Source organism: Aquarana catesbeiana, linkage group LG03 (genome assembly GCF_042186555.1).
Source record: "Aquarana catesbeiana isolate 2022-GZ linkage group LG03, ASM4218655v1, whole genome shotgun sequence".
Taxonomy (NCBI): domain Eukaryota; kingdom Metazoa; phylum Chordata; class Amphibia; order Anura; family Ranidae; genus Aquarana; species Aquarana catesbeiana.
In genome coordinates this window covers 342811504-342820648 of record NC_133326.1, presented here as the reverse complement: position 1 = coordinate 342820648, position 9145 = coordinate 342811504, and positions in this window count along the sequence as shown.

The following is a 9145-nucleotide window of genomic DNA, read 5'->3' as shown; positions in this document are numbered from 1 at the left end:
TGCACTGTGAACACAATCTATGGCAGTGGTTCTCAACCTGGGGGTCGAATGATGATTTTCCAGGGGTCACCGAATCCTGGGCTGTTCCTGAAGCTCACACCGCTCTCCCAGACATTTCGCGGCCGCCCAGCTGGGCTGTTCCTGGAGCCCGCGGCCGCCCACTCAACCTCTTCGCCCATTCAGTTCACAGCATGGCTGGGGGTCAGAGGCTAGAAGTCAGCTGACTGGTGAAGAATGTGAAGTGGGAGGGGCTGGAGGACACCCTATCTCCTGATTTCGGCATAGGTGTCACTGCTGCGAGACACCACAGAGCTGGAGACACAGTGAGTAACACTACCTGTGATTATAGTTGGCATTAAAAGTCCCCACTACAGTTCTCAGACCAGCAGATGACCTTGATCAAGAGCACCTAAGTTGGATGATCAGAACTCCCCCCAGCACTGCCACTCATCCCAACTCCCCCCACCATAGAGTAAGAGAAGGAATAAAAATATAGAATGCATGGAAGGGAGCGGAAAAGAGGGGGAGGAACAAAGAAAAAGGGAGAGAAAGAATCAGTGAAAGAACAAGAGAGACGGCTAGAGAGAACGAGAGAGAGAGAGAGAGATGGGGGGAGAAATTTAGGATAGTGAGAGATAAAACGGAAAGACAGAGAACAAAGAGAGTGGTACATCCTAAAATGTACTATAAGGGATTTTAATACTGTACGAGTGGTAGGGAATCAGGGAGCGCTAAATATCTGTGGGTTAGGGGCGCAAATTACTTGTCTTGCCTTGGGTGCTGACAACCCACGCTGCGAAAATAATTTTACTGTTAGGGGTCCCCACAACTTGGGAAATTTTATCCAGGGGTCACGGTACTAGTAAGGTTGAGAACCACTGATCTATGGAGATTGGCCGGATGAATAGGTGTTCAGCCGAGCAAATCTTCTGGTTGTTAGGGAACAGGCTCCTATCTGTGTCCTTGCAACCAGTGACTCATACCTTCTTGGAACATTCAACTGTCAGCCAGAAATTCCCACTTGACAGGTGAAAGTAAACACTGGGTTAGTGCAACATGAAATTGCATGGGGTCCTACCAAAATTCATACCAGGCCCTTTGGGTGGATCCCCCCCAAAATTCAATGCAGTCTCATATGTATTTTAGGAGGGACCCCCATGCAAACAAAAACAAGAAAAAAAGCTAGGGATCCCCCACCCCACCCTAAAATCCTTACCAGACTCTTATTCAAGCATGCTACCAGGCCTGGAAAGAGGGGGTGAGCATGTGCCTCCCTCCTAAACCATACCAAGCCACATGCCCTCAATATGAGGGGGTACTTAGCCAGCACCTCCCTGGTAAAGCACTTTGTCCTCATGTTGATGAAGACAAGGACTTCTTTCCCACATCCTTAGCCCAGTGGCTGTGGTGATCTGCAAGCAGGGCACTTATCGAAATCTGGAAGTCCGTTTTAACAAAAGGATGGACCTAAGATAACGCTCCCCCATGCTATGGACAATGCAGACCCTGCTGAGATTTGGATGTATACTAAATTCATAATTTGGAGAATCTTGGCCTGATCTTGGATACAGGCCTGTCAAAGGTCTTCCTGTGTCAAAGGTTTTCCTGTGCACAAACTCCTGGCTCTCCACTCCTAAGTTGGTTTCTACAATCCAGAAGCCACCCAACCATTTGCTTTTGCATGAGGGTTTAGGGACTAATATTAGCCTCCTTGTCTCTTTGCCAAACATGTTCCAAGGTTCAACAACAAACTGGACAGGTTTATCGCAAGGACCAGGCCTTTGCAATGGATCCTCTGGTAACCGCATGGGATCAATTCAACCTGTTCTTTGCCCTTTTCCCTCTAAAGCTCCTTCCTCGCCTACTTTGCCAGATCGAGATGGAGGACATTTCGGTAATGCTTATTGCACTGAACTGGCCCACTAGGATGTGGTACTGGGACATACTCAGACGTCTGGCAAACTCAACGTGGATCCTTCCAGGAAGGTTTATATCTTCTCTCCCATGGGCCAGTCCACATCCTGCTTTATGTGTACTGGCTTATTGAAACCAAGTTACTGAGTGACATCGACCTATCGGATTCGGTCTTTCCTATCTCTCCTAAAAGCTAGGAAATGTTTCATGAAATCACACCTAGGAGGCTTACTTTGCATGGTGCAGGGCAAAGAAACTCCATCCTAGGAAGTACTGCGGAAGGAATTCTGTCTTTTCTCCAATCTGGTCTGTATCGGGATTTGGCCTTGAGTACCATTAAGGGTCAAATATTAGCGCTAGCTATTCTTTTCCAAATACTGCTTGCTTCTCACTCTTAGGTAAAACCTTTGTACAGGGAGATGCTCACATTGCTACCTCTGTGTGTTTCCCAGTGACGCTGTGAGATCTCAGTAAAAATCTAACATCCAGTGCTCAGGTGAATCCCAATACCCTCTCAATTTGTATATTTAGCACCCTCTAGTGTGCTAGATATAAATAGGTTAGTTGTTAGAGTAGGCAAATTGGCTTGGCTGAGAGCCAGGCCTGGGTTGTGAATCTGGGTCAGGGTTTAGTGCAGGGGTCTCAAACTGGCGGCCCTCCAGCTGTTGTGAAACTACAAGTCCCATGAGGCATTGCAAGGTTGACAGTTACAAGCATGACTCCCACAGACAGAGGCATTATGGGACTTGTAGTTTTGCAACAGCTGGAGGGCCACCAGTTTGAGACCCCTGGTTTAGTGACTAGTGGAAGCTAGGAGGGGCTGTTTGGAATATTTATGAGAGCCTCAGCCAATCCCCAGAAAATAGGCTAGCAGGGTGTGGACTCACCTCATAAATATTCATGAGTCATGCCAGCAGGGGCAGTCTGTTGGAAGATGGAGTGCTGGGAAGGCTGTCGGAGGCCCTTGCGGGGCGCCTCCTAGTATGGGGGGTGACCCCGGGTGCTGGAAGGATCCACCACAACACATGGAGGAATCCTTTCCTGGAGGCATGGGAGCAAGGAGAGAGGACAGCGGGAGCAGGTCAGCACGTCCGGGAGATCTCCTGAGAGTCAGCCGGGGGGGGCTGGTGAGTGTCAGTCTGGAGGACTGTGAAGAGTGTGTCAGTCTGGAGGACTGTGGGAATAAGTTAGCCTGGAGGGCTGGTGAAAGGGGCAGCTGTAGCCAGGCAGGTTGGCAGTGCCTAAAGAGGTGGTGCTGGGATCAGTAGCCACAGGAGTGATTAATGCTGGACACTGAACTTTTGCTTTACAACTAAGGGGCCTCGGATTCCTGCCTATAACAGGCTTTTACTTCAATCTGACTGAGTGCTTTGTCAGATCTTCACAAGTGTCCCAGCTGGGTTTCTGCAAGCAAGTGAGTGCTGGAGGAAGAGGTGGAGTGTACATAGAGGTCTGTATATAGGAGGAGTTGTCCCTGAAGTTGTTTTGAAGTCAAGTGGGCATCCCACAATTTCCAATCTCTATCCAAGTTATTATTCAATAAATAACAAAAACAAAGTCACGGACTGTTCTCTGAGTGCCTGTGGAAATTTGGTGTGCCTGGCTGTGCAGGGTGGGGAATCCCAGTTTCTTACAGCCCTTAAGGGGGTGAGCTACATATACAACAACCCCCAGTAGCAGGAATGACCCTGTCGCCTTGGGCAGGTAGACAATATGATTAAAAAAATTCCAGCACTTTTTTGTCAAAACAGTGATCTATAAAATAAACACAGATATTTCAAATAGTCCATAAATTAGTGCTCATAAACAAAATGTTCACAATTCCATGCAGCTATTTCTTCCCACCATGGGATATCATCTATGTGCAGTACACCACATACAAATTGGACTCCCACCAGATAATAAGGCCCTTACAAATAAGTGGGTCATATAATGCATGATGCAAGTAAAAGTGTGGCCATCTGATGTCACTCACCTTCCCTCAGATCAACCTTCTAAACATCCATCCAGTTACTCCAGAAAATATTATGAAAAAAATAAGAGGCCAAATCCTTAGAGTGGTAATTATTGAAATAAGATTTAGAAATACAAATATGATATGGAAATCCAGCTTCCTGTTTGTTGTATTCCATCTTCTATTGTTCTTTGTAACTTCAAACTTTCTGTACAACATTGGCAACCACATTGTTCATGTCGATCTGCGATGTATGCAAACTCTGTATTGCCTACACCTATAATATAAACATATTGAAGAAGAAAAAATAAAATATGCTTACATGAAATAAATGTGCAACAGCTCTAATCACCAGTGATATGAACATAAGTGCAAATAACTCTTCCCATCAATCCACTTCACCATTGTGAAATACCCGACATACAAATAGACTCTCACTAGATACTCAGACCCTTGGATCTCAATGAGTCATATCAGGCATGGAATATTGGGACATTATTCGCAGGCACCTCCCTCTTTCTTTCAAATCCGCTCTCCAAACCACTTTCAATTGCTCCAGGAAAAATATAACAGGAAACACCAAAAGCAAAGCTCATAGTGTAATAAACTAATCAAACCATTTTTTTCAATAAAAATACACTTAAAGGACTTACAGATTGTAGCAGTCTTATCAGTATATCAAATCAGTAGCATCAAATATGGTGGTTACAAATAGTTCCGGTTCCATTCAGAGTCTGATGTCACTTACATGTTTCATCTCATAGACTTGAAAAAGTCTATGAGACAAAAATTGTCCAAGAAGTGATATTAGGGATCACTGTTTTGATAATGTGTTGATAATGTGCTTGATAATGTTGTGATAATGAGTGCTGGTATTTTTTAAATCATACTGTGGGATCCCAGCCTAATTGGGATATTCTGCTGTGTACCCTTAAGCCTGGTACACTCCAATAAGGTTGAACAAAAAAAACCCTTCCTACAGAACAATAAAGTTGCCTTGGATTCTAAGTTCTCTTTTCTTCCCGAGGTAATTTCCTCCTTCAACCTTAATCAGGACATTGTTCTTTCATCTACATGTCCTACTCCAACACACTCCAGGGAAAAGGGGTTTTGACTTTTGCCAAGCCACATCCGAATATACAGTAGATACCAACAAAAAATGTGGGTTGACTAACTCAAGCCAAGCGGCTTGGTGTTTGGTTCAGTAGTTTGGCAGCACACTTCTATCTGATGGTCCCTGGACTGATTATATGGACTTTCACTCTTTTGATGACATCATTGGCCACTTGTTAATGTTTTTTTCCACCGATTTTGGCTTACGATTGCAGATGTAAGCTATGATAATCTACAACATGCAGTTCCTGCCTTATAATTTTATCTCTGATAGTCTGTGGCGGTATCCCCACCATATTTTGTTGGGTTCTGGTGCCCCCTGTGCCAGCCTCCAGGCTTTGCAATTGGATGCTCTGTGATCCGCCATATTGATTGCTGCCCTACTATTGTATTGGGTCCCGAGGAAGCCAGAATTGGTGAAACATTGACCAGGTGACCAGAAGTACACAGACTCTACATCTACATCCTATATGCTGGTTACACATATAATTCTGGCATTTACCTCAGATTTTGTCTATCACTTGGATCATGTTAGGGCATTTTATGTTGGTATTTTAATTAATGTATTTTAATGTATTTAAATAAATGTACTATGTTTTATAAGTGTGTGTGGGCTTCCATATTGAGCCTATAAAGTCTGTTTTTTTAGGATGTGGTTGAGTTAGTCAACCTGCTTTTTTTTGGTATTCACATTCCAGGGAAATTTCTCACCACTGTCTGGATGTGGTACACAGAGAACACCTCATCTGTAGGGATAAAGTGAGTTTCAAATTAACAATTTTCTGGTTTGTTGTCAGAGTATCCATTTAAACTGTAAAAAAACTGTTGAATTTTGATTTACTGAAAAAAAACGTAATCTCTAAGAAATGAGAGTGTGTTATCAGCTAGTTTCGGTCTCCCTACATATGCAAACTGCTAATTGGCTACTGTCTAAGCCAACGCCCTATGTTGATTTATACAAATATCTGCAGTAACTCACAGAATAAATGTTTGATATTGAGTTGATACATCACACCTGTGTCTGGTGTCTTCTCATTATCATGTGCTCGGTTTAACTCGAGCCAGCAGAAGAAAAACAAAATGTAACCCCTGGGGTATTATTGAGTAATTCAATGCCGTCTCTCATTCCACTCTTTCCAGATGGATTAAAAAATCATTTAAGCCTATAGTCTACAGCAGTGGTCTTCAAACTGCGGCCCAAAACTTTGCTTGACTTTATCCAGCCCTTGGGGTACTTTGCCTCCCACTAATACTAGATACTATTTCTCCCACTGACACCAACAATGGGCGTGTTTCCTGCTACTGACATCAACAATGGGGCACTATATCTCCCATTAACACCAATGATGGGGCACTATTCCTCAAACTGACACCAACAATGGGGGCCTATTCCTCCCACTGACATCAACAATGGGAAATTATTACTCCCGCCAATACCAAAGATGCATTGTTTACTCCCACTCATGCCAAAACAATTTCTACTCCCAATGGTCACAGTCTGGCTCCCCCAAAGTTTGAAGGGCCGTAAACTGGCCCCTTGTTCAGAAAGTTTGGAGATCCATGGTGCACAGGATAAGGTTCCACCTTCCTCTGCAAAGGCATACTCAACCAAATCTGTTAGTGCTTCATGGTTTTCTTAATCAGGTGGGTGTGTCCCATATTTACAAGGTTGCCACTTGGTCTTTTGCTCACATGTTTGGTAAGTTTTACCAGGTGCATGTGCTGGCCTCAGCTGATTCCAGTTTCAGTCGTAAGGTTCTTCAAGCTGCTCTCAAGCTGCAAAAGCTCCTGCTACAGTGTGTCCACTGTTCATTCATATGCAAATCACTACATTGCTACATAATTTCCAGAATACCTAGTTGTTTCCCCCCTCCACAGACTCTTGTTTATTAGAGTTGCATGGTACTGTCCAATATATTTATGATGAGAATTCCAATAACTTAATAAACTTTTCCCACCAGCTTTGAGGATATATATTGCCTAGGTGGAAGAATTGTAGAATTCAGTCAGTGTTAATATGGTACTGGAAAGTTTAATTTTATAAATAAATCCTTGTACTAAAAGCATATAATTTTTATACTATGGTCTGACATGTTTAAAAAATCATAGCTGTGTCTACATTTCCACTTCATCATGCTGATGGACATTACAACTTACAATGCATAAACGCTCATATTGTATTAGGGCGTCAAATACTTAAAAAAAAAAACAAAACAAAACACCGCTTTATACTGCTTAGCTATGAAATGCAGAAGAAGAATGGGTACTTGCTCCTTTTTCTTTCATTTCTTTACTAGTGTCATGACTGTTGGGAGCAAGTCCTCAATTCATATTTTTCACAGAAACATTTTTTAATTCTATTAGAGTTGCCTTATATTCATTCTTTAAACACTACTTGGTACAGTTTTTCTTTATGGAGTTCCATTTTTTCAGTCACCTTGTGCATTTATTACATTACATGGCATATACAGTGAATATAAAAAGTCTACACACCCCTGTTAAAATGTCAGGTTTCTGTGATGTAAAAAAATGAGACAAAGCTAAATAATTTCAGAACTTTTTCCACCTTTTAGCCCTCATGCACACAGGCTGTTAAAATAACGTTATGAAAACGCCAGTATCTTTGCAGTGATTTTTTTTAACTTTTTTCAGCGTTTTTGCAATAGCGTTTTTAGCGTTTTTGAGCGTTTTTCCGCGTTAGCGTTTTTTAGCGTTTTTTTTTTTTTCAAATTTTTTTTTTTTTTTTTTTTTTTTCAATGGATCAAAAACGTTAAAAAACATTGGTGAATGACGTTTTTGAGCGTTTTTGAGCATTTTTCAGCGTTAGAGCGTTTTTACAGCTGAAAAACGTCTTTCAGAACCCACTGGTCCTGGGTTTTTTTTACAGCTTAAAAACGCCTATGCCACTTGCAGCTCAAAAACGCCTAGGTGGGCATGAAGCCATAGACTAACATAGACAGGCCTTTTTAAGCTGCAAAAAAAGCTCAAAAAAGCAGCTGTAAAAACATCCGTGTGCATGAGGACTTAATGTGACCTATAAACTGTACAACTCAATTGAAAAACAAACTAAAATCTTTTAGGGGGGGATAAAAATAAAAAAACTAAAATAATGTGGTTGCATAATGCCCTGTACACACGATCGGAAATTCCGACAACAAAATCCATGGATTTTTTCCGACGGATGTTGGCTCAAACTTGTCTTGCATACACACGGTCACACAAATCTTGTTGGAAATTCTGAACGTCAAGAACGCGGAGACGTACAACATGTACGACGAGCCGAGAAAATGAAATTCAATCGCCAGTTCGGCTCTTCTGCTTGATTCCGAGCATGCGTGGAACTTTGTGTACACACGGTCGGAATTTCCAACAACAAGCTCCCATCAAACATTTTACGTAGAAAAATCCGACCGTGTGTACGGGGCATTAGTGTGCACATCCTCTTATTACTGGGGATATAGCTGTGTTCAGAATTAAGCAATCAGATTCAAACTCATGTTAAATAGGAGTCAGTACACACCTGCCTCCATTTAAAGTACCTCTGATTAACCCCAAATAAAGTTCAGCTATTCTAGTAGGTCTTACCTGACATTTTCTTAGTCGCATCCTACAGCAAAAGCCATGGTCTACAGAGAGCTTCTAAAGCATCAGAAGGATCTCATTGTTAAAAGGTATCAGTCAGGAGAAGGGTAGAAAAGAATTTCCAAGGCATTAAATTTACAATGGAACACAGTGAAGACAGTCATCATCAAGTGGAGAAAATATGGCACAAGAGTGACATTACCAAGAACTGGCCGTCCCTCCAAAATTGATGAAAAGACGATAAGAAAAATGGTCAGGGAGGTTGCCAAGAGGCCTACAGCAACATTAAAGGACCTGCAGGAATATCTGGCAAGTAATGGCTGTGTGGTACATGTGACAACAATCTTCATATGTCTGGGCCATGGGGTAGAGTGGCAAGATGGAAGCCTTATCTTAAAAGAAAAACATCCAAGGCCAGCTAAATTTTGCAAAAACACATCTGAAGTCTGCCAAAAGCTTGTGGGAAAATGTGTGAGGCTCGGTTCACACTGGGGCGACTTGTCAGGCGACCTAGTCGCCTGACAAGTCGCCTCCCGTTCTGTGCTATGGAACCGTTCTAATCGGAGCGACGCAAGTCGCTCC